The sequence below is a fragment of the Mirounga leonina genome, unplaced genomic scaffold (genome assembly GCF_011800145.1).
Source record: "Mirounga leonina isolate KUSES-001 unplaced genomic scaffold, KU_Mleo_1.0 Mir_199, whole genome shotgun sequence".
NCBI classification, from domain to species: domain Eukaryota; kingdom Metazoa; phylum Chordata; class Mammalia; order Carnivora; family Phocidae; genus Mirounga; species Mirounga leonina.
The window spans coordinates 7993683-8021566 of NW_023270498.1; positions in this window are offsets into that span (position 1 = coordinate 7993683).

The following is a 27884-nucleotide window of genomic DNA, read 5'->3' on the forward strand; positions in this document are numbered from 1 at the left end:
GGAAGGATAATCACCTGGAGGGGCAATGCAGTCCCAAGCTGCCAGCGGTCCAGGTCACTGGACTAAAGAGTGCTTAGTCCTGGAAGGGAGGAGGAGTGGGAAGGATGGGGGACACAGCACAGCAACCATTCCACAAGAACCCAACACCCCTTAAATCCAGAGGGATACACCAACACGAGGGAAGGACCTGCAACAGGAGCCCTGTGTACACAGATCACTGGAAACAAGTCCTGTTTGTCATACGTTTGCAACTTCAGCTGAGTTCTATGCTTCTCTTAATGGGGATCTGTGACAAAATTAAATTTTTGTTTAAAAAAAAGTGCTGTCACCTGAATTTCTTGGTTGTTGCAAATTAATTTATCCGTGGAGAGGGGGGAAATATCTGAATAGAAAAATCACAAATGAGGATTTTTTTTTAACACTCAGAAGGACGTGCCAGAAGAATGGAATAATTGCAATCTCCCTGTCAATCGCCTTCAGGAGTGCAATGCCATCTTCCTGCATGATAAATAAATAAAATTTCAATATTTAAAGCCTCATCAGAGAGACCTGACATGGAGAAACATGAATTTCCATGCTGCCTACAGGGCAATCTGTTGCCATTGAGGGACGTTGACTCTTAAATGCTGAGATGAATTAAATAAGTGCTTACAGAGTCTTCACTTCCTGATCAGAAAATGGGACAAAAATTAAAATGACATTTTGAAAAAAGGCATTTTATGGTTTCTATTTAGAAATCTTTGGGTGCCTGTGTTGAAATTAAATACTACATCAATGTTTAAACTTGTAACTATTCTTTCTCATTGCATTACATTTTGGAGAGAACATATTTTCATATATTTTAATATGTCTATACAGACAAAATAAACTGCAGTTTGAGTGTGTTTGGTGAACACTGCCCACTGTCTAATTTAGGAATTCTCAAATTTATGGACTTTCTGACCTCTTCCCACCATTGTTTATGTAGGTTTTACCCATCATTACTTACTACCTATCATTATTGGAAACAGAAACAGATTTTCAAAATATTTATAACATTGAAAAATAACAACTATAAAGTTGTATGTCACCATAAAAGCATATTTTTAAGAAAAACAAACATATTTCAAAAACAGAAGTATACATACTGAGTACAGAGGCACTGCTTTACATTTTTGCAATTTTTTTAAAACCTGGCTAAAGAGAAGTCAGCTGGATTCTCATTTGAGCTTCTGCAGCCAATCATTTGCCATATGATATTTTGGTTGAAACATATGAGGAACATTTAGCCTCATACAGAAATATATTGTAAAGGGGAAAGGGTTTAAATTATCTTTTTTCTTATTTTGAGATAATTGTAGATTTACATGCACATATTGGAAATAATAGGGGAGATCTTGTGTGCCCTTCATCTAGTTGTCCCCAGTGACAACATCTTCCAAAACTAGAGTCCGGTATCACAGCCAGGACACTGACTTGAATACAGTCAGCCTCCAGATGTCCAGAAATCTGTCAGGCTGGCCTCTTCCACCTGCCCACCCCATCCCCCACGAACACCTGGCAACCATTGGATTGGATATTTTCACTCAGAATAATTTTCTGGAGATTCATCCAGGTTGTGAGCATCAGTGGTTTGTTCCTTTTTATTGGTGAGTTTTATTTGTAACACGGATCACCATGATTTGCTTTGAAGGACATCTAGATTGTTTCCGGTTGTTTTTTTCAGTTTGTTTGTTTTTTGGAGGTTTCTTTTTTTTTGCTATTATCAACAAAACTGCTAGAAACATTAGTGTACAGGTTTCTGTGTCAACACAAATTTTCATCTCTCTGAGATTGAGTCATATGGTACATACATGTTTAGTTTTCTAGAAACTGCCGAGCTGTTTTCCCGAGCGGCTGTACCATTTTAAATTCCCAATGTAATATATGAACAAGCAGTTTCTGTTAATGCTCGTCAGCATTACTGTTGTCACTGTTTTTTTTTTTTTTTTTTTTTTTTTTTTCTGAGAGGTACGTAGAATATCTCATTGTGGGTTTAATTTACACTTCCCTGAAGGTTAATGATTTTGAACATTTCTTGTGCTTATTTGCCATCTCTACATCCTTATCATTGACATGTCTGTTCATGTTTTTTGCCTGTTTTCTAATTGGAATGTTTTATTTTTTTACTGTTGGGTTTAGAGAGTTCTTTTTATATTCTAAATACTAGCCCTCTGTTGGACATATAATTTGCAAATATTTTGTTGGGTGAGGGTGGGGACACACTCTTGCCTGAGTTTTTGGCTACAGGAGAGTTGTTATTGTCTAAAACAGTTTTGCTTTCATTGTTCTTTGGCTAGAGAGAGCAGGGTTTTGGGGAGCTTTTCAGCTGTGTCAGTTGCCACTTTGCCCATCATCTAGACAAACAGAACAACTAGGGACTCACTCTCATGTCAGTCCTTGGTTTCTGAGGTCTCTGGTTAGTCTCAACCTTTCAGAATATTCTTAAACTTTCTTTTATATAGAATCCTCGATTTTTATGTGTACTTAGCAGAAAAGAATAAGGAAAAATATGTCTATTCCCTCTTTCTAGAAGTGGAAAGTTCAGAGTCAAAGACACGTTGAAGATGCTTTCTTTTTTTTTTTAATTTTTATTATTTATTTATTTATTTATTTATTTATTTATTTATTTATTTTAAAGATTTTATTTATTTACTTAATTGACAGAGAGAGACAGCGAGAGAGGGAACACAAGCAGGGGGAATGGGAGAGGGAGAAGCAGGCTTCCCGCCGAGCAGGGAGCCCGATGCGGGGCTCGATCCCATGACCCTGGGATCATGACCTGAGCCGAAGGCAGTCGCTTAACCAACTGAGCCACCCAGGTGCCCCGAAGATGCTTTCTTAAGAAGAAAGTGTTCTTAAGAACACTTTAATTTTTTTTCATTACTGTTTCTCAAAGATGAGGCCAAATTAAAATAATCTATTTGTAAAATACCTTAGTGATATATTATTTTGCGTGAGTTCGTGACAATATTGAATGCTGTTTGTCATTAATATCTGTTATATTTTTAGACCAAAGCATTTCAGTAAGTGCTTATCTAAAAACTAAACATTTATAAAATGCAGTTCTCAGCTAAATATTCTTCTTTGAACCATAAGAAAATGTTTGATAATTTGAATTTATCCAACAGATTCACATAAAACATTTATAGGTAAAAGTCAGTTGGATTTTAAAACATGTAATAATCAAAACAGTATTCAGTCATTTGAGAGTTTGTGTAATGGGTTTGGGTTAGTCTTTTAGTCAATATAACAAGGTGTATCTTGTTAATAGCAGTGAAAAGAGAAAAATACTAAACCAAATTCTCTGAAGAATAATTTTTTTTAAAGATTTTATTTATTTATTTGTCAGAGAGAGAGACAATACAAGTAGGCAGAGAGGCAGGCAGAGGGAGAGGGAGAAGCAGGCTCTCTGCTGAGCAGGGAGCCCGATGTGGGGCTTGATCCCAGAACCCTGGGATCATGATCTGAGCCGAAGGCAGCCGCTTAACTGACTGCGCCACCCAGGCACCCCTGAAGAATAATTTTTTTAAAGATTAATTAATTTATTTATTTGAGAGGGGGAGAGAGAGAGAGAGAGGGTTAGAGAGAGAGAGTGGGGGGGTAGGAGCAGAGAGAGAGAATCCTCAAGCAGATGCTCCACTGAATGAGGAGCCCAATGTGGGGCTCAATCCCAGGCCCTGAGATCATGACCTGAGCTGAAATCAAGAGTCGGAAGCTCAACTGACTGAGCCACCCAGGCGCCCCTCTGAAGAATAAATATAGAGATGCAGTAGTTTAATTATCTGATTGCAGTTTGAATTAATTTGACATATATCCTCTGACAACACTTGTAGTTTTATCCTGAAGTAACCAAATATTATTATTATTATTCCAAACCTTTGAATTCCACCTCTAGTTTTTCAATTCTTTTCCACGTGACAAATGGCAAAGCAAATTTCTTTCCAGGATTTTCTCCTTGGCCGGGCTTACCCAAGAGGAAAGAGGAAGGCTGTGATGATCAATAGAAGCCACCATTCCTACACTGTAATTATAAAAGTCTCTGTACTATGTTCACATAAAGAGGGGAACTTTTCAAATGTGTCCCAAGGGAACATTAACATTGTGTAGGACAAAGCAAGAGCCCCAAAGAAAAAGGGAGAGAGAAAAAGCAGAGGTGAGGTGACATTGAGAAGCAGAGAGCAGAGGCGGAAGAGGGGGTGTTCACATTCACAAGCCCAGAGCCACCCAGCGTGGTCATTTACACCCTGAAATAACAGGTGCACAGCAAACTTTTCCCTTCAGTTCAACTTGCTCCCTGGAATCTCATCAGAGCACACTGCTATCCCAGTTACACTCCTCCCCATACTTCCCAGGAGAACCAGCTTCTGGCCAGTCACCCCAGAGGACCCTTGTGCTCCTGCTCAGCTCTGCTGAGAGACGGGGCCTCTAACCCTGAGGGGCCATGGACAAAATTCAGTACAATTCCTGTGGTTCATGACCTCATTGGGGAAAACATTACACTGTTATTTTCACTAATGTCAGAAAAGCCTCATTAGGGAAACTGAATTTTCCCTAAGGAGTCCCACGTCATTCCCGGTCCCCAGCTCCCCAATTCCACTGTCAATGGAGTCCACCCCACCCAGTGGTAGAAGGAGCACGCAATCAAAACTACTATGGAAAATGAGGATATCGGCCAGAATTTTCCAGTTTGGCAGATTTTTTTTTCCTAACTGCATTACAGACAAAATGAAAGTAGATTTTTTTTTTTTAAAGATTTTATTTATTTATTTGACAGAGAGAGGCACAGCGAGAGAGGGAACACAAGCAGGGGGAGTGGGAGAGGGAGAAGCAGGCTTCCTGCCGAGCAGGGAGCCCGAAGCGGGGCTCGATCCCAGGACCCTGGGATCATGACCTGAGCTGAAGGCAGACGCTTAACGACTGAGCCACCCAGGTGCCCCTGAAAGTAGATTTTAAGAACAATAACCGGGGGCCTATGATCCTCACACTCTGAAACACAATAACAACACTTAGGAATTAAGCAGTAGAATGCAGGAGAGTAAAGCGCTACCTTGTATTCTTTTAATAGCTCAGCAGCCTAATTTCTAAGCCACTCAAAGAACAGGCAGCCACCCAAAAATTTAGAAGCACTTCCCCTTCTGGTTCACCAGAAAGAGAAACTGGTGGTAATTTATTCCACGCAAACATGTGTAGTCTATACATTGAAGGGTGGAGACTGTGTACATATTAGATGTAGATTTTCATGCCCTGCATTTTTTAGAAAAATCAGAGTCCCTCTTATTTTTAGTATATGGGTTTTATTTCTTATCAGTTAACCAGGTGGTGACCTGGAGACGTGATCTTGAAGTTGAGCAGTGCTACATTCTATAACAGCAACAGAATTGGGGCCAACTTGTGACAACTTGAAACAAAAGACAGATGGTTGAACATCTATAAGTACACAGCCCCTGTTCTCTCTGAGTTCCATGGAGAGATGCTTGCTCACAGCACATCTGAATGTGGGTCTGTACTCCATCAGAGGGCCACGTGTCCCCAGTTGCTTCTTCCTTCTGGAGGGACAAGCCTGATGGTGGCCTGCAGAGGGATTGAGACCCTCTGGGCTCAGGGAGCTCCAAGGGGCATAGGAAGTTCTAGAAAGGGGGGCCTGTCCCACTCATTTCTCTTTTCAGGTAACTCACCAAACACCACTTCTCAACGTCCATCCCTGACCCCAGGGGTTCCTCAAATATAAGTCTTTCTTCAGAGCCACAAATATTGAAAATTATCTTATTATCTTATCTAAAAGTGGGAAGAAACTGGATGATTGGCCTCATCCCACATCTGTTTCCTGGATGAACCAAGCATCTGGGTTTGCATCTGGGAATGCAATCACCAATGTGGGATGGTGAGCAGTCTGGACCCAGGCAACTCCTGTGGGCAATGGTCACATGACTGGCTCCACCTGGTGGGAAGGTGGCCCCAGTGATGGCTAAAGGCAGGACTACACTGAGTTCAGTCCAGCTAGGAAAGCACATCAGTCCTTCTCCCTCCCACTTTCAGGATTCTCTGGTCCATGCTGAGGTGTCTAGGCCCCAGTCCCCACATCCCCTTCTATAATAACCCCAGTCAATGCTCCACCATGTGGGGTCAGATTGGAGCAGAGGTCAGGGCATGTGGCTGGAGCACTTTCACCCATGCCAAAACTCTAGAGAATCCATGTAAGGTTGAAAGGAAGGCACTTGATAGGAGCTTAGAGGACATTATCAGCCCTGTCCCAGGGACCCTTTCCCCCCATTCTCATCCGCAACCCTAATAGACACAAGAGCTCTACTAGGGCAAAGGGCCAGTCAGAGAGTCTGATGGGCACCAAAACCAAAATCAGATGGTCAAAATCTCCAGGAATGGGGCAGAGGCCTGACCTGAGAGTTTCTTTTCAGTCACAGCATAGCAGTCCTTCACTCACCTCTGGAATATGGGGGAAGATTCCAGTTTGCTGGGAAAAAAAAAAAAAAAGAGGAGCTGGCTAGTCCCTGATAGAACTCCTGTGCCTCCCATACCCCTTAATCCAGCTTCTGGGAACTTGACCCTTAGTGGGCACAGCTGGTAATTCACATCTGTAACAGCTTGCCACAGCCCTGTTCACTTAGAGAATCTGGCTTATTGGCATCCCCTTTCCATCCCAGAATGACCTCTGGGTTGGGAGCAGGCAGGGTTGGGGTATGCATCTCCCAGTTCAGGTCACTGGCTCCCCCACTTTTGCCACCAGGCTTTGCGTCCAGGCAACAGGCAGATCAGGCAGACCCAGCCCTCGGCACTCTGGGCAAACTCTCAGGAGGAAGCCAGAGGTCTACTATTCTATGGGAGAATTTGACTGATGTTTGCTTTTTGTCTGCTTTTCCCCGCTCCTTACCACACAGGTAAGCTGCAATCTTATTACTCTGGGTTACAATAAGTCCAAAGCTCTGGGATTTCTGAGGGCTATTTACTCAGGAATGTGGGGACTCCACAGTGGGTCATCAGAGCCAGGTGGTCACCAATGACCCATCAATTCTCAGATACAGTGACCATGGACTGTGCCTCCATGGTGACCTTCCATAGCCCCCAGGGGTGCTGCCCCATACTCTTGGGGTAACCCATCAGGACTGTGTTATCCACCCTACATTTAGCACCACTCAGTCCAACAAATGGCTCAGGAAAACACGAATGCCATCATTTGACGCAACCTAGAATTCCCAGATAGAAGAACTGATGCTTCCTGTGGAAAGGAACCCGTGGAAGGGTATATACAGTCCAGGATGGGGCTATAGGCGTGTTGCTGTGTTGCAGTAGACAGACCTCAGACATACAGGTCAAGTGCTGTTCTCTACATAGGACAATCATGAGAAGAAACATACCTCGATGAAATAAACATGTAGGTCTGAGGCATTGAGTGTTCTGAGTTTAGATGTCCCCAGAGTAGGAATGTTACCTTAAGTTGGATGCTCCCAGAAGTGACCCTTTAGGCAAGGATTTAAACCCAAGTGGTTCCTTTGGGAAGTAAGGGGGACAGTGATCAAGGATAAGCAACATGTCTATCCCCAAACCCTTGCACACCTGTGCAAACATGCCATACTATCACCGAAAGATGGAGCATAATTTTGTTCTCTTTGATTTGGGGCTGGCTTTCTTTACCTGCGTTAACCAATATAAAGTGGTAGAGGTGCATATGGAAACTTTTTTTTTAATTTTATTTTATTATGTTATGTTAGTCACCATACAATACATCATCAGTTTTTGATGTAGTGATCCACGATTCATTGTTTTCATATAACACCCAGTGCTCCATGCAGTACATGCCCTCCTTAATACCCATCACCAGGCTAAACCATCCCCCCACCCCACTCCCCTCTAAAACCCTCAATTTGTTTCCCGGAGTCCATAGTCTCTCATGGTTCACCTCCCCATCTGTCTAAGCCCACACTTTAAGAGGCAGCTTATGTTTTCATCCCATGGGTGTCCAGTGAAGAAGCTTAGGTTAGACTACTCCATGATGAAAGATCATGAGCCCAGCTGTTCTGGACACCCCAGCGGAGGCAACAGACTTGGGAATGAAGATAGTTGGGCATTCCGGCCCCAGCTGAGCTCTCGGCTGAAGACAGATGTATTAGTGCATCAACTGGTACCACTTGTCACAGAAAACTGCCCAGCTGAGCCCAGCAGATACAGAGATATAAGAAACTGCTTAAAGCCATTGCTTTGGGGGATTGTTGGTTACATAAGAGGAGTTAACTAATACAGGAAGTGATGTCAGAAAGTGCAAATAGGAGAGTGGAGAGTTGGTACAGGGAAGGGAAAGAAGCCAAAGACTGTGCATTGATGAGCTCATTCTTGTGTATCCACCTGGGGCTCTGCCCTGCTGGGGACCTCAGGCAGCAGCATCGGGCATGCTTCAGCAGTATCCCGCCTGTGGCAATAGAAAACTGGAGTTATTCTTCCACCAATTTCCATTGGTCATTGGTTGGGTATGTTAACCCTGGAGATATTGGCTGACTGAGGAAGAAAAAATACTCTAGGGAAGAATCCCAGGTGGTGTAGTAGACTGGCATGAAGAGGAGCCATGACCACTGCAGAAATACTTCCCATCCCCTGGAGATCTGGAGGCCTGGCCCCATGGGAATATGTGAAGGATTATTCTCAGCCTATTCATTTTATTGCTGGGGAAGCCAGAAAGTGTTCCAAGGTCATTCTGCTTGCTCCAAGATGTTATGGAAGACTGAAACTGGGCTGAAAATAACAGCTCCATGAGAACTGAGATATTTTTCGTGTGAAAGTAGCATTCTTTCTACATCTAGGTGGGCAATGGACAACATCAGATGATTCCTCACATTTCTTTGTACCCTAGGTCACTTAGTTCTCCTTTCAACAGGTGGTTAAGAAACTGGAAGATCCCAGCACAGTACCATAAGCAGCATGGGAGACACTGAGACCTGCCTGGAAGGAGCAGAGATGTATACCCAGCTGAAGTGGACATACCAAATAACCAGATGGCAGGGGCTGCTTGGAAGCATTAGAAACAGAAGCTGGACATCGTATGTATGCCAAGACAATAAATGAGAGGCATGCCAGAAAGAAAGGTAAGGAGTGAATTACGGGAAAACAATGGTAAACTAAACACACAATTGAGGGAAAAATAAAACTTAACATTCAAATTAGAAGTAGCTGATAACATAGAGGATCAAATCAGCTTGTGACAAAAACAAAAACGAAAACAAAACATGTGAATCAAGGTTCATGGTAAAAAGGACACAGAGAGGATGACGGAGGGAATAGACAGGACAGGACGTATGAAACCTGTGGGATAGAGAGAAACATCAATAAATAGAAGAAAAACAATAGTTAAGTTTAAAAGAATGCCTCTCATATCTGAAACAGACTGCCCCACCCTAACTTCTGGTCAAGTTGGATGCAGAGAAGCTTATTTTCTGAGAGAATGTAGAGAAAAAGGAGCAGTGAACAGAAAGGCAGCACAGAGGAGTGATTGAAAATAGAGACAGTAATGGGCGCTTGGGTGGCTCAGTCGTTAAGCATCTGCCTTCGGCTCAGGTCATGATCCCAGGGTCCTGGAATCGAGGCCCGCATCGGGCTCCCTGCTCAGTGGGAAGCCTGCTTCTCCCTCTCTTACTCCCCCTGCTTGTGTTCCTTGTTTCGCTGTGTCTCTCTCTGTCAAATAAATAAATAAAATCTTAAAAAAAAAAAAAAAAAAAGAAAATAGAGACAGTGGTTTGCAGGGTTTGAATTTAAGTTGTTTGAATGATCCGGTTGCAAAGCCTTGGGTTCATTTTCTTCTTTGTCCCTGTTACCTCATCTGTAAAAGAGACAGCATGGCACTGATCTCATAGAATCAAATGTGTTACCTCTATTTAATACAAATAACAGTGCCTGACTCATAGCAAGTATTAAATAAATGTTAGCTCTTATCATTTGAGGAATCAATGTTCAGTTTCAGAGGGAAAAAGATAAAATTGGTAGCTACTAATTTAGTATTCCATTGTCATTAATGCTAAAGTCAGTGAGTGTTCCAGCTGGACATAGGCTTAAAATATTTATACATTAGGTTCTGATATTGTTATTAGGGATTATCTTTAGAGTAATGACAATAATTATTCCTATCATTTTTATAAATATTTTAATGAGCATTCAGATACAGTAAGTTAAAAAGTTATTGTCTTCTACTAGGCTAATCCAGACTTTCCAAGTCAAGATTTAAGCAAAACATCAGGTCGGAATACTTGTGTTACTATACTTTAAAGATACTATCATACCCTCCTTTAAATATCTTTCCTAGGGGAGCCTGGGTGACACAGTCAGTTGAGCAACTGACTCTTCGTTTCTGATAAGGTCGTGATCTCGGGGTCCTGGGATAGAAACCCACGTCGGGCTCTGCACTCAGCATGGAGTCTGCTTAAGATTCTTTCTGTCCATCTCCCTCTGCCCCTCCCACTCATGCTGTCCCTCTCTCTCTAAAATAAATAAATAAAATCTTTAAAAATGAAAAAAATAGGGCGCCTGGGTGGCTCAGTCGTTAAGCGTCTGCCTTCGGCTCAGGTCATGATCCCAGGGTCCTGGGATCGAGTCCCACATCGGGCTCCCTGCTCAGAGGGAAGCCTGCTCCTCCCTCTCCCACTTCCCCTGCTTGTGTTCCTGCTCTCGCTATCTCTTTTTCTGTCAAATAAATAAATAAAATCTTAAAAAAAAAAAATGAAAAAATAAATATCTTTCCCAGAATTGCATTTATCCACACTTCTCTTCTATCAATAAAGAGCTTTTTGTTCTGTGATGCGACAGTTGATAGTTAAACCTTTCCATGTGGTTTTAAATGAGGGAATCACTCTTAAGTGCCAAGGAATGGCACAAAGGAAATAAACATTTTTTTAAGCTGGAACATTAGGACATGATACAGATAAATGAACAATGAATAATCTTGTTGCTCAGTATAGCTCAATGTGCATCTTACTTTCAAATTCCAATTTAAATATCTTTCAGGACCAAGTCTCTTTTCCTGAATACATTGGCTTCTCTTCAGATCTTAACACAGCTCACTTAATACAGTCTGTTTGCCAACACTCTTATCAATGTACTAGTTAACATAAACCTTTATTATTACCCATCAAATTACCAAGACTCAATATTTATTTAGCCATCTTACCATGACCATGAATTCCACTAGGTGACTATCTGTTGCATAAAGAAATATTTATTTTACTATGCTCTGAATTTACTACCCTCTTAATTTCCCTTAGTGTCTCTATGACAAACTTTATACTCAGGCATTTGGAATGTCACACTCATTCATCGTGTTGCTCATAACTCATTTATAAACCAGAATAACGTTCATGCTCTTGCCGGTTGCTGGAGTGCTGCCCTAGGCCTTAACAGGTTTATATGCCAAATTTTAGAACCACAATTAAAATATTTCATCACCTCATGAGGCTGAACTCTTCCTTTTTTATAAGTGCTTTAGATAATGCAGCTCTTTTTGCCATCTTCTGCACATTTGGTTTAAGCACACTAACACATAAGATGATTCAAATAGTCATTCATTTAGATGTGAAATTATGCTTAAAATAAAGTAAACAGATTTACACTACATTTCAAAAAATTGTATCTATGTAATTTACATAAGCTCTTCTCATCTCAGCTTTGTTATAAAAAATTATCCTGACTTAATGGAGAATAAAAAACTGTACTCTAAAATTTGCACTGTTACAACTTCCTGGTAATTTTTTCTCAATTATTTTCAAATATTCCTCCGGTCTTCTTATGTTTGTTCCTATAGTTTTTACTATGAACTTAAAATATTTATAAATAAGTAATAACATTGTAAATGAAATGCCGGGTTTCGTGAAAACACTATATTGTAGAAATGAATATCCATTTATATGTTCTCATATGAAGACATTGTTCATACCGCTGTTCTTATTTTTTCTATATCTTTACTGGCAGCTTTATTGAAATATAACTCACATACCGTGCTATTCACCCATTTCAAGTCTAAATTTCAATTGATTTTAGTGCATTCACAGAATAGCACAACCATTACCATAATCACCTTGAGAACATTTTCATCACTCCAGAAAGAAACCCCATAGTCATAAGTAATCACTCCCATTCTCCCTCAAACTCTCAGAGGCAGAACAGAACAGGACATATGGTGATGGAAGCAGAGGGTGGGATGATGCAAGGAAGGGGCCAAAGAACATATGCAGTATATAGGGTTTGAAAAAGACAAGGAAATGAATTCTCCCCTAGAGCCACCAGAAAGGAAAGCAGCTCTGTTGACACCTGGAATTTAGCCCATTGAGATACATATCAAACGTCTGACCTACAGGACTGAAAGATAATACCTTTGTTTTTTTAAGCCATAAAATCTATGGTAACTTGCTACAACAGCAATAGAATACTATATTAGTCTATAGAAGAAAATTGATTTTTGTATATTGATCTTGTATCTTGCAACCTTGCTTTACTTACTTCTTTGTTCTAATAAGTTTTTTTTTTAGTGAATTCTGTAGAATTCTTTATATACAAGATCATATTATGTTCAAATAGATATAGTTATACTCTTTATAGTTTTACTTTTCTAATCAGGATGCCTTTTGCTTCTTTTTCTTGACTAATTATCCTATCTAGAACCTCCAGCACAATCATGAATAGAAGTAGCAAAAGTGGAGATCCTTCTCGTTCCTGAGCTTAGAATTAAGCATTCGGTCTTTCACCATTAAGTATAATGTTAACTGTGGGCTTTTTGTAGAAGTTCATTACTAGGTTGAAGAAGTCCCCTTCTATACCTAGTGTATTGTGTGCTTTTTTCATGAAAGAGTGCTGGATTTTGTCAAACGTTTTTTTCTATGTCTATTGAAATAATCACGTGGTTTTGCCCTGCGTTTTGAGGGTACATGGGGTTTTTGTACACAGGTATGGTAAAACACGCAGACATGGAAATGACTGTTATGAAGGAATAAGTTTGCTCAAGGTTCCCTAGAAACAGGAGGCCTGGCATGTATGCTGGGCCACACCAGGGAGCGCCAAGGTCAGTAATGAGACACAAGGATTGAGGGAAAAATGTTGGCAAGAGCCTTTTTTTTTGTGGTGTATACCACAAGGAATGGTCTAGGCAGGATAATCAGGTTTAAGATTGCCTAATTTGAATAACTTCAGTGGGCTCTGGGATATAGGGAATGTCTCTAGATGTCTGGTACCTGGTCCTGGGGTGATTAGGGCAGGGAGATAGTAGCCAGGAGGGTGACAACCAGATAAAGGAGGTGGTGGGGTGGGGGTGGTGGTGGGGGTTCGGGTTGGTTAGCTTGAATATGAGAGGCACACTTGCAGGCTAGTTGTTTGTTATTTCTAGGAATTGGCTAACCCTGGGAGGGGCAGTCGCTTCAGAGTCAACAAGGCCCCACATGGCTAAGCACCAAAAAACAGAACAATAAAAAGACACGCTTAATACACCCTCTATTGTAGTGAAATGCAGTTTCACATCAATTGATTTTTTAATATTAAACCAACATTGTACTCCTGGGATAAATTCCACTTCATCATGATCTATAATACCTTTTATATGTTGCTGGATTTATTAGTTTTTTTAAGGGATTTTTGTATCTAAATTTCTAAAAGGTACTGTTCTACATCTTTGCTTTTTTCTTTTTTGGGGTTTTAGTGGAGGAGGGCGTTTTGTTTGGTTTATTTTTGTTTGTTTGTTTTTTCTCTTGGGACGCCTTTGCCTTGTTTTGTTATCAGGATAATGATAATCACATGGAATGACTTGGGAAGTGTTCCCTGGTCTTTAATTTTTTTGCAGACATTGTGAAGAATTGGTATTAATTCTTCTTTAAATATTTGGTAGAATTCACTCATGAATCCATCATAGTGTAGGCTTTTCTTTGTGGGAAGTCATAAATTAATAATTCAATCTCTTTGTTTTTATGAACTTATTCAGATTTTGTTATTCTTTTTTTTTCTTTTAATTTAATTTAATTTTATTATGTTATGGTAGTCACCATACAGTACATCATTAGTTTTTGATGTAGTGTTCCATGGTTCATTGTTTGCGTATAACACCCAGTGCTCCATGCAGTACGTGCCCTCCTTAATACCCATCACTGGGCTAACCCATCCCCCTATCCCCCTACCCTCTAAAATCCTGTTTGTTTCTCAGAGTCCATAGTCTCTCATGGTTCATCTCCCCCTCTGATTTCCCCCCCTTCCTTTTTCCCTTCCTTCTCCTAATGTCCTCCATGCTATTCCTTATGTTTCACATATAAGTGAAACTATCTGATAATTGACTTTCTCTGCTTGACTATTTCACTTAGCATAATCTCCTCCAGTCCCATCCATGTTATTCTTGAGTCAATTTCAGTACTTTCGGTCTCTTTTAGGTATTTTCCAATGCTGAAATATTTTTAGTCAAATTTTAAATGTGTTATTACATGGAAGGTTTCAAATTTAAACACAGTTGTATAGGAGCACCTGGGTGGCTCAGTGATTAAGCCTCTGCCTTTGGCTCAGGTCGTGATCCCAGGGTCTTGGCATCGAGCCCAGCATCCGGCTTCCTGCTCGGCAGGAAGCCTGCTTCTCCCTCTCCCTTTCTCACTCCTCTGCTTGTGTTCCTTCTCTTGCCGCGTCTCTCTCTGTCAAATAAATAAATAAAATCTTTCAAAAAAAAAAAAAAAAAGAAAAAGATTGAAGTCATACCACACATCTTTTCTGACCACAACGCTATGAAACTAGAAATCAACCACAAGAAAAAAAATCTTGGAAAGAGCATGAATACACTGAGGTGAAATAACATTCTATTAAACAATAAATGGGTCAACCAAAAAAATTTTAAAAAGCATCAGAAAGTACATGGGAATAAATGAAAATGAAAACGTTTTAGTCCAAAATCTTTGGGATGCAGCAAAAGTGGTTCTAAGAAGAAAGTTTATTTGAGAAAAATCTCAAATAACCTAACCTTACACCTAAAGGAGGTAGAAAAAGAACAAACAGAACCCAAAACTAGGAGAAGAAAGGAAATAATAAGATTAGACCAGAAATGAATGATATAGACACTAAAAAACAATAGAAGAGATTAATGAAACCAGGAGTGGTTCTTTGAAAATATCAATAAAATTCATAAACCTCTAGCAAGACCCATCAGACAGAGAGAGAAAGATTGGGGGGGGGGGCAAATAAAATAGAAACAAAAGATGAGAAAAAACCAACGCCACAGAAATATAAATGATTGTAAAAGAACATTATGAAAATTATATGCTAACAAATTGGACAACTTAAAAGAAATAAATAAATTCCTAGAAACATATACCTACCAAAACTGAAGCAGGAAGAAACAGAAAATTTGAATACCAATTATCAGCAATGATTTGAATCAGAAATAAAAAAAAAACTCAAAAAACAAAAGTCTGGGCCCAGACAGGTGAATTTTACCAAACACTTAAAGAGATAATACCTATCCTTCTCAAACTATTCCAAAAAAATAGAAGAGAAAGAAAAACTTCCAGGGCACCTGGGTGGCTCAGTCAGTTAAACGTCTGCCTTCAGCTCAGGTCATGATCCCAGAGTCCTGGGATTGAGCCCTGCATCAGGCTCCCTGCTCAGCTGGAAGCCTCCTTCTCCCTCTCCTCCCCGCTCACATTCTCTCTCACTATCTCTGTCTTTCTCTCTCAAATAAATAAATAAAATATTTTTTAAAAAGAAATGAAAACTTCCAATTTCAATCTGTGAAGCCAGCATTACCCCAATACCAAAACCAGATGAAGACACCACTAAAAAAGAGAACTACAGGCCAATAACCCTGATGAACATAAATGCAAAAATCCTCAACAAAATACTAGCAAACTGAATCCAACAATACATTAAAAAATCATTCAGCACGATAGAGTGGAATTTATTCTCAGAATGCAAGTGTGGTTCAATATTCACAAATCAAACAATATGATGCCTTAAATCAATAAAAGAAAGGATAAAAACATATGATTATTTCCATAGATGAAAAAAGCATTTGACATTTGACAAAGAATGACATCCATTCATGATAAAAACCTTCAGCAAAGTAGGTTTACAGGGAACATACCACAATATAATAAAGGCCTTATATGAAAAACCCATAACACATATCATACTCAATGGGAAAAAACTGAGTCCTTTTCCCCTAAAGTCAGGAACGAGACAGGGATGTCCACTCTCATCACTCTTATTCAACAAGTACTGGAAGTCCTAGCCACAGCAGTCAGACAGCAAAAAGAAATAAAAGGCATCCAAATTGGTAAGGAAGAAGTAAAACTTTCACTATTTAGAATGACATGATACTCTATATAGAAAACACTGAAGGTTCCACAAAAACCTAATAAAACTGATAAGTGAATTGTGTAAAGTTCCAAGATACAAAATCAGTGTTCAGAAATCTGTTGCATTTCTCTACACTAATAATGAAGCAACAGAAAGAGAAATTAAGGAAACAATTCCATTTACAATTACATCAAAAATATAAGCTACCCAGGAATAAACTTAACCAAAGAGGTGAAAGACCTGTGCTCTGTAAACTATAAAACATTGATTAAAAAAAAAAAAAAAAACAAAAAAAAAAAACTGAAAATGAAACAAATAGAAAGACATTCCATGCTCATGGATTGGAAGAACAAATATTGTTAAAATGTCTGTACTACCCAGTGCAATCTACACATTTAATTCAATCCCTATCAAAATACCAAAAGCATTTTTCACAGAACTAGAACAAACAATTCTAAAGTTTATACAGATCCACAAAAGCAGTCTTGAAAAAGAAAAGCAAAGCTGGAGGCATCACAATTCCTGACTCCAAGTTATATGACAAAGTTGTAGTGATCAAAACAGCCTGGTACTGCCACAAAAACAGACACATAGGTCAATAGAACAGAATAGAAAATGCAGAATTATATGGTCAATTAGTCTTTGACAAAACAGGAAAGAATATGCAATGGAAAAAAGTCTCTTCAACAGATGGTGTTGGGAAAATTGGACAGCAACATTCAGAAGAATGAAAATAAATCACTTTCTTACACCATACACAAAAATAAATTCAAAATGGATGCAAGACCTAAATATGAGACAGGAAACCATCAAAATCCTAGAGAAGAACACAGGCAGTAACCTCTTTGACTTTGGCCGTAGCAACTTCTTACTAGACACGTCTCCAGAGGCAAGGGAAACAAAAGCAAAAATAAATGATTGGGACTTCATCAAAATTAAAACCTTCTGCGCAGTGAAGGAAATGGTCAACAAAGCTAAAAGGTAACCTAGTGAATGGGACTTCTCCCATTTGAATGACATATCAGATAAAGGGTGAGTATCCAAAATATGTAAAGAACTTATACAAATCTATACCCCCAAAATAAATAATCCAATTTAAAAATGGACAGAAGATGTGAATAGACATTTCCCCAAAGAAGACATCTAGATGGCCAACAGACACATGTAAATATATTCAACATCTCTCATCATCAGGGAAATGCAAATTAAACAACGTTTATTGTCTGTTGTCTGACAACTGTCAAAATGGCTAAAATCAAAGGCAAGAAACAATGGGTGTTGGTGAGGATGTGGAGAGAAAAGGAACCCTTGTGCGCTGTTGGTGGGAATGCAAACTGGTGCAGCCACTCTGGAAAACAGTATGGAGGTTCCTTAAAAAGTTAAATATGGAACTATCTTATGATCCAGTAATCTTACTACTAGATATAAAACTGAATACTAACTACTAATTAAAAGGGATACATGCACCCCTATGTTTATTGCAGCATCATTTACAATAGCCAAATCATAGCAGCCCAACTCTCCATCAACAGATGAATGGATAAAGAAGTGATATATATATTATATACATACAACGGAATATTATTCAGCATAAAAATGAATGAAATCTTGCCATTTGTAACCACATAGATGGGGCTAAAGAGTATAATACTAAGTGAAATAAGTCAGTTAGAGAAAGATAATTATGTGGAATTTAAGAAACAAAACAAATGAACAAAGGAAAAATAAAGAGATAGAGACAAACAAAGAATCTTAACAATGAAGAACAAACTGATGGTGACCAACGGGGAGGTGGGTGGAGGGATGGGTGAAATGGGTGATGGGCATTAAAGAGTACACTTGACCTGATAAGCACTGTGTTGAATCACCATATTGTACACCTGAAACTAATGTAACACTATATGTTAACTATTAAAATTTTGAACTTAAAAAAAAAAAAGACAAAGCAAAAGATTAAGCAGGGTATGGGTCCCCCCTGGCTTTACTTGATGCTCTGGTCAGAGAGGACAGCTGAGCCAAACTCAGAGGCCTGGTACCTGCAGAATGAAGATCCATGAAGGCGGAGAACCTTGTCTGATTTATTTACCAAAGAGCCCCCAGGCCTGGAACTGTGTCTTTGGTAACATGGTAAGTGCTTAATAAATATCTGTTGAATGAAAAATAAATAAATAATCATCTTCACTGACTATAGAATGAAGTCCAAATTTACTTGAAACTTCCTCTTCAATGCCTTTCCTGTGCCTGGGCCTTCAAATATACTTCTTACTGTACCTTTTTGTTCTCTAAATCCCAGTGGTCACCAGTTACTTCCAGTGACTGAGTCCTTTATGATTCTACTATTTGGTGGCATGGAATGTCCTCCATGCTCATATTTTAATTATTAGCTCAAATATCTACAAATGCATGCATGTACACTCTTTTGCCATCCCTCCTGCCCCTACCTATTAAAATTTATCAATTACCTACATATCTCCATTCAACCTTGTACAGATCTTATCATAAAAATTACAACATGTTGTTTATAAAAACGTATGAGTGCACACAGACACACACGCACACATACACACAAACACACACAATCTGCATTCCTGTATCAGATTCTAAGCTCCTTCAAACCAACAACCTGCTTTCTTGGTATAGTTTTATCTACTGTTTATGATTTGATAAGAGTTACAAAAAAATAAGAGAAGACAGATTTACTTATGTGATGATGAGGTGCTTCTGTTGTTTAACAAACAAAAAGCTTCAGCAAACAAATGTGTTTTCATATGAACTTAGATTTCTTAACACACAATGGAAGAAGTGCACAGAGGGATTAGTCAGAAGCCTTGCAGGGAGGGGAAAGGTGATGGGTGAGACAGCACAGGAATATACAAATGAGAATCAGTGAATAAGGTTATTAATCAATGTAGTAATTTTCACCAGGAGGAATAAAGTAGACCAGGCTTTGAAAGGGATATATGTTTATTTTGTACCCAATATATACCAGATACATTATGTTTTTGTTTGTCTGTTTACATTTAATCCAAAAAAAAATCATATAGGATGAGTAGATTTTTCTCAGGCTAGCTGTAAAGTGTGATAATGATAATTCAGGGATTGCTTAAAAAAAAAAAAAAAAAACTTCTCAGTTTTTATTTGTATTTTAATGAAGCTTAGTAGTCATATAATATCTTAAAGCAAAAATTTTTTAAAATTGTAAATATCACTTCTCTGTAATTCTAAACTACAAAGACTCAGAATATTGTGAGAAAATCGCATACATTAAGACAAGTGACTTTCCCGGGCGCCTGGGTGGCTCAGTCGGTTAAGCGACTGCCTTCGGCTCAGGTCATGATCCCGGAGTCCTGGGATCGAGTCCCGCATCGGGCTCCCTGCTCAGCGGGGAGTCTGTTTCTCCCTCTGCCCCTCCCCTCTCTCATGCTCTCTCTCATTCTCTCTCTCAAATAAATAAATAAAATCTAAAAAAAAAAAAGACAAGTGACTTTCCCAAAGTAAGTTATTACATAGGAAAAGAAACCAAGTGTGTGTGTCTCTTTCCAAATTCCGTATCACCTCCCCTGCATTCTCCTGGGGCTAGATTTACTCATTTCTTTCAGAGGGAAGAGGGATCAAGGATAGAGGAACTTTTTTGGAAGTAACCATCGTTTAAAACGTATGATATGTATCTAGCATACTTTAGATTAATTCCCAGATGGCAGAGGTGTTTGCATTGGGGAGCTATTGATAATGCTCCTCTTGGTGGATGGGTTAATGGGCATGGAGGAATGCTTCGTAACATGATTAGAGCAGAGAATACACCCTGGAGGTTCCTTAGAGCCTCCTCCCACGTTCCAGGATGACTTTGTATTCCTAAGCTATGTTCTTTCCATTTGCTGGGTAGGGAACCAGAAGTTAAGCACTCTCCTTAGACCGTGAAGCTGTCTTCTCTGCGTTCCATGGGACTAATGTGATCCCCTGAGAAATTTAGGCAGGTTACACTGGAGTGGTGCAAATTTCACAATAGCCTATGGGGTGCTGAGAAGAATATTGCCCTTGACATCAAGACCTGAATAATCGGGTCCCACCAGGTGGTGGTTATATTTCCTTGGACCTTTCAAGTCATCTTTCTTGGTTTGACTCCTTCATCACTAAAACAGTGAGAATAATCCCTACTTTACCTATTTCTCAAGAGAGATGTGAAGATTAAATGAGAAATTATGCCTAAGTGTCCTGTAAACTATAGCTATCTTTCCAATATTAGGTGTTATTATGTAGAACATTTGAATAATAGGAAGATTAAATTTCAGTAAAGACAAAGTCAGTCACACAGCATACAGAGCATGCAGCTGTAAAAGATTATACTAGAGAAAGTAGACACCAAACGTTTTCTCTAGATTAAATGTAGATTGTATTTCTAAGCCTCTTAAATATCATTTAATCCTTCCATATTTTAAATAAACTATTTCATTTTCAAAAGAAATGTTATTTGAAGAGAATGTGAAAAATAAAAAAAAAAAGCAGTTTGCATAAGATAATCAAAAGTACCTATATCTAAATGCTGAGGCTATTCACAACTTACATGGGTATTTTTTTAAATTGAGTTTATTTATTTGAGAAAGCAAGAGAGAGCGGGTGAGGGGCAGAGGGAGAGAGAGAATCTCAAGCAGACGCCCCACTGAGCATGGAGCCTATTGCAGAGCTCGATTTCATGATCCTGGGACCATGACCTGAGCCAAAATCAAGAGGCAGTTGCTTAACTGACTGAGCCACCCAGGCACCCCTCTATGAGTATTTTTTTTAACATGTACATAGTAACATTTTTCTAGAGTTTTAAACATGTGTCCGCATGCTTTCAAAATTCCATGTAAATATTCACTTAATGACTACAGAAAGTTCCTATAATGCATATTTTTGACTTCTTTTTTTGTACTTTTTATTTAATATTAGTCCTCCCTTCCCTTAGCCAGCTCCTATATCAGAGAATTTTACCTTAGCCCATTGTTTTTCATCCCTGCCCATTCTCTGCTTCTGGGTCCTTGCTATTGATTGATGGAGAAATGTACTCCTATAGGTACCTGATGGAGTTCAGGACACACCACCCAAAAGAGATGTCATGGCATATTAAATATGGAGTTTCTCAAGGAGTTTGAGAAAACAACAGAAACAGGAAGGTCACTTTGACCTCCCTCACCCCCTTTGTTTTTCTTCCCTGAAAGCAAGAGATAAATCTCCCATGTGAAATTTACCATTCCTGTACCAGGAGGGAAGAAGATGTCCTCAACACCAGAGACAGAGAATTTAAGGCCAAGAAGACTGTGTAAACAAAACTTGTTACTTCTTCACCATTTTACTACACCTAGCCCAAACTCTTACATCTTATCAATTCTTCACAAATCTATTGTTTCACTGTCTAAAAGGAATAAAAACTGCCTGCTCTGGTCAATTCTTTGGGTCTCATATCTTTGTGGGGCTTCCTCATGTACACATGTAATTAAATTTATTTTTCTCCACTTAATTTGTCTTTTTATTACAGGAGGGTCTCAGCCAAGAATCTAGAAGATAGAGGGAAAATTATTTTTATTTTCTAACATATCCAACTCTTGCCTGGATTTCCTGTTGACATAGATAAGAGATAGAGGGCAAATAGACAATGCCCCCCCCCCCCCCCCCCCGACACACACATATACTTTGTTCATCCTGGAAGGGCAGCACTGAGGGTCTCCATCCTAGTCTCCCTCTTTCCCGCCTCACACTGAACGCTTCAACCCCCATTATCCCCATTAAAATAAACAATGAAATCTCCACAGCTGACTCACTTTCTAGGATCTAGCCTAAGACCAACCACTTAGCTGTTCTCCCCTAGGTTCCCACATGCCTTAAAATTCCAGGATGCTTTGGTGGGTTGATCCATTTCCCTCCCTCCCTCCTCTATCCTTGGACTTGTGCTTCCCTTGGATGTGGGAAGCTGGTCATGACAGGTAAGACTGGGCTTGGGGCTTTGGGCATCCCAAAGACAGGAGGGGTATGGCTGTCTGATTTTAGGAATCTTCAAGACAGAGGGCTGAAGGGTGGGGAGACCTAAATCTGCCTATTTCCAGGACCAGAAGTTTAATTTATGAGATTTCAGCACTTTAGCTGATTGTGTTTCTGCTTCCTCTTTCTCTAGCCCTTTGACTGGTGGAAATCCTTTCCAAATCCTGGGAATAAGTATACTGGGAATCTTTGCATTCTTTCTTGTTGTGACTTTGCATCTTTTTTTATCTATCTTTTCACAGATGGAAAAACATTTTGAAAAGCCGTGGCTAACCACACACATTTTATCCTGGAAGTCTAAATCATTTTCTTTATGTATAGGGGAAGAAAAGATTCATTTTGGCTAGGAGAGAGGTAAACCATGACACCAAATGCTTTATATGGTGTAATTGTAAAAGACATAGCAGCAAAATAAATAATTTCCTATAATTACTTTTGCCATGTCACAAATAATTTGGCACAATGATATTGTATAAGTTTGCTAGGGCTACCATAACAAAGTATCATAGATCAAGTGGTTTAAATAACAGAAATTTATTTTCTCATAATTCTGGAGGCTACAAGTCCAAGGTCAAGGTATTGGCAAGTTGGTTTTTCCTAAGGGTCTCTTTCCTTAGCTTATAGGTGGCTTGTAGGTGATTGTCTTCTCCCTGATTCCTCACGAGGTCTTCCTTCTGTGAATGTCTCTGTTCTTATCTCCTCTTCTTTTTTTTAAGATTTTATTTATTTGAGAGAGAGAGAGAGAAGGATTGTGATTGGGGAAAGAGCACAGGGAGATGGACAAGCAGATTCCCTGCTGAGCGCGGAGCCTAATGTGGAGCTTGATCTCAGGGTCCTGAGATCATGACCTGAGCTGAAATCTAGAGTCAGACATTTAACCAACTGAGCCACCCAGGCGCCCCTCTTATCTCCTCTTCTTAGAAGGACATCAGTCACACTGGATTAGAGCTCACCATAATAACCTCAGTTTAACTTAATTACCTCTCTAAAGACCTTATCTCCAAATATGGTTACATTCTGAGGCACTGGGGATTATGACTTCAACATATAAATTTGGAGGGGACAACTCTTCAACCCATAGCAGATGTGAAGGGCAATCCAGAATGATTTTTACAAAATTGATTAATATAATAGTACTGCACTTTACTGAAAAATAATTATCTACTTTAAATAGCTACTGATTTACTTTTAATGTAAATTCATACATCAGACTATAATTCTTATTAATTCACATAACACTTAAGCTATGCATTCAAGTATTATTCTTCAAGTTCATATCAAGAGCATGATCATTCATTACAAAGTCAAAATAAAAATGAATTGGTACCAGAAAAAACTCTTCCAGTGGGTTTCATAAAAAGTTGCTTTAAAATTTAGCACTCAGAATATCAAAAGAACCAGCATTGTACATTCGGTTTCCAATTCCCTTGTCTGTGAAATGTGGACAGACAAGACGCCTTCAAGGAAATGTTTGTTATTATTGTACTAACATGCTTCAGTATTCTGCATGTTCAGGAAATACAACCAAATCTTAAGTAATAGAATATTAGAACCAAGCTTACTTTTCATCATTATCAGCATTCTAATGGTCCCTTGCCCACAATATACCAGGACATTTTAAAAAGCTTTGCAAACAGTACTAAGAAATGAATGCTTTTTATCACTCCTAAAAGAAAATACACAGAAAAGAATTTAAATATCCAAAGTAAGATATGTATAATAATCTTGACTTCTACAATAACTTTCTTTATTATGAGAAATTATAAAAACAAATGTATCTAGTGTTTTAGAAGGAACAAGGAAAGTTCAAACAATTTTTGTAATTTGGAAAGTAAATACGCCTTTCATAGTCATATAACAACTTTTTGTTCTATAAATTTTAATTCTAAATTCTTCAGTATTTATAAAATGAATTTGGTATGTCTAATATCTATGTTCATTAGAATTGGCTCTTTTAATATTAAACTATAAAAAGTTTGTGTTTTTTAATAGTTTAAAATATTTAATATTAGACTTATTTATCTTATAACTGGAAGTTTGTACCTTTTGACCACCTTAAGCCTTTTCCCCCATCCAACCACCTCCTCTGGCAATCACCAATCTGTTCTGTTTCTATGATTTTTTTTTTTTTTTATTCTGTATATAAGTAAGATCACATAGTATTTGTTTTTCTGTGTCTGACTTTTTCCATTTAGCCTAATGTCCTCAAGGTCCATCCATGTTGTTGCAAATAACAGCTCTTTTTTTCTTGTTTATGTTTATTTATGGCTGTATAATATCCCATTGTATATATAGAGTACATTTTCTTTATCCATTCATCAGTGGGCATGAGTTTTATTCACGTCTTGGTGTTGCAAATAATACTGAAATGAACATGGGGATACAGATACCTCTTTGAGATAGTGATTTCTTTTCCTTCAGCTATATACCCTGAAGTGGAATTGATGGATTGTATGTTAGTACTATTTTTAATTTTTTGAGGAACCTCAATACTGTTTTCAATAGTGGCTGTACAAATTTAAACTGTACACCAACAGTGTATGAGACTTCCCATTTTCCCACATACTCATTAACACTTATTCTTATTTCACAAATCATTCCATGTATATGCAATTATATTGAGTAGCTCAGAAATATTTTAAAATATATGAACATTTATTGTTAAAGGTTAATTTTTTTTCTAATAAACTGCACTCTTGCAACATAGAATGAGGTGAAAAGTTGAAATTTATTTTATTCCATATTTATATAGTCTATTATATAGTCCTAAAATTAATTTTAAACACTAACAATTTGAAATATTGTGTTTTACATGTCTTAATATGAACAAAATAGACATATGTGCTATTTTTCATTATGATTTCCTCTTCTCATCCATTTGCATCTTCTTTTGTTGTGTGGTGGGCAGATTGATAAAAAGTATTGTAATAGCAAAGTAGAAAATTTCCAAATGATATTATAGTTGACCCTCAGACAACATGGGTTTGAACCGTACAGGTCAACTTATACACAGATTTTTTCAATAAATACAGTATAGTACTGTAAATGTATTTTCTCTTCCTTTCAGTTTTCTGAATAGTAATTTTCTCTAGGTTACTTTATTATAAGCAGGAGTGTATAATACATATGCAACAAATGTGTTATTCAACTGTTTAAGTTATTGGTAAGACTTCTGGCCAACAATAGGCTATTAGTACTTAATTTTGAGGAAATCAAAAGTTATACATAGATTTTAACTACATAAAGGGTCACACCCCTAATCCCCATGTTGTTCAAGGGTCAACAGTAATTATGGAATATTACTCAGCCATAAAAAAATAATGAAATCTTGCCATTTGCAAACACATGGATGGAGTTAGAGTGAATTATGCTAAGTTAAACAAATCAGTCAGAGAAAGACAAATACCATATGATTTCACTCATATGTAGAATTTAAGAAACAAAACAGATGGATATAGGGGAAGGAAGAAAAAAAGAGGGGGGAAACCATAAGAGACTATTAACTACAGAGAACAAACTGAGGGTTGCTGGAGGGGAAGTGGGTGGGGGATGGGTTAAATGAGTGATGGGTATTAAGGAGGATACTTGTGATAAGCACTGGGGGTTATATGTAAGTGATGACTCATTAAATTCTAGTCCTGAAACCAATATTAAACTACATGTTAACTAGAATTTAAACATAAACTTGAAACAAGCAAGCAAAAAATGGTCCACTGTAATTGGAAATAGAATTATAAAATTTGACTCAATGCTTTCAAAGAAACAGACCATGTTGCCTTACATTCAATAACACACATTTAATCAGATTAGGCACATAACTACAAGCATGAGAGAATGAGAGAGAGAGCATGAGCAGAGGTGGGGGGAGCAAAGAGAGAGAGAATCCCAAGCAGGCTCCACACTCAGCATGGAACCCAACTCAGGGCCTGATCTCAAGACTCTGGGATCATGACCTGAGCTGAAATCAAGAGTCAGATGCTTAACTGACTGAGCCACCCAGGCATCCCTAGTGAAAGTCATTCTTAAATAGAAAAACTAAACCATAACAGAAAACAATTCAAAATTGGGGCACCTGGGTGGCTCAGTCGTTAAGCATCTGCCTTCGGCTCAGGTCATGATCCCGGGGTTCTGGGATTGAGCCCCACATCGGGCTCCCCGCACTGTGAGAAGCCTGCTTCTCCCTCTCCCATCCCCCCTGCCTGTGTTCCCTCTCTCGCTGTGTCTCTGTCAAATAAATAAATAAAATCTTTAAAAAAAAAAAAAAAGAGACAGAGACCTACTCTTGATCTTGATTTCGGCTCAGGTTGTGATCTCAGGGTTGTGAGATTGAGCCCCACGTTGGGCTCTGCGCTCAGCGTGGAGTCTGCTTGAGATTCTCTCTCTCCCTCTCCCCCTGTCCTTCCCCCAAATCATGCATGCTTTCCCTCTCTCTCTCAATAAATAAATAAATAAAATATTAAAAAATGAGAAAATAATTCAAAATTTAACTAAATTAAGCCATTTGTGCAACAAAAGCCTCCACAAATTCAAAACAAAAGATTTGGGGACATATACTTAAAATATATAATAGGCAAATGATAAACATTCAAATTATATAAAGAGTTTCTATAAATTAATACAAAAAATTGAGCTATAAAATAAGGAAAGATTTATATAGAATAGAAAGCACGATGACTAATTTATATATGAAATGATCTCAAACTCACTAGAAATTAAAATAACACTGAAATATTATTTTTCTTTTTTTTTAAAGATTTTATTTATTTATTCATGAGAGACAGAGAGAGAGAGAGGCAGAGGCAGAGGGAGAAGCAGGCTCCCCACAAAGCAGGGAGCCTGATGCAGAACTCGATCCCAGGACTCTGGGATCATGACCCAAGCCGAAGGCAGACGCTTAACCGACTGAGTCACCCAGGCATCCCTGAAATATTATTTTTCATTGTGAAAATAGGACAACTTGAAGTTTGATGATATCAAGTTTTGATTTATGAAAGAATAAATTGGTACAGCCTTTCTGATGAATAATTTGGAAGGGTGAATATATTTGCCCCCACAACTTACTTTCTAGATACCCATCTTACAAAGAGTCTTACAGCTACACAAAAAGGCACCAACAATAACAACCATTGAAGAGTTCTAATAGCAAAAAAATTTAGAAATAACCAACATACACCTTAACAAGAGAATAGTTTCAGAAATTGTGGTATATTAATACTTTGGAATACTTTTCCGCAGTTGAATATAAAGATAGCTAGATCCATATAAAGTCTCTTGGATACCTCACCAAGCTACATTGTAAGACAAATGGAATAATATAATACAATATATAATATGTGCCTTAAAAAGACCCTCAAAACAATACCATATAGTTCATACAAATACATATATGTGTAGAAATATGTCTGAAAACAGCACATGAAATTAATATGTATGATCAGCTCCAGAAAACAGGGGACTGGATTGAGTTGGAAGTCCAAAGAGAACTATCCATCCTCTACAGTGAGTCTTGTGTTTATTTACACGTGTTTGCTTAGTTGTTTATGTAT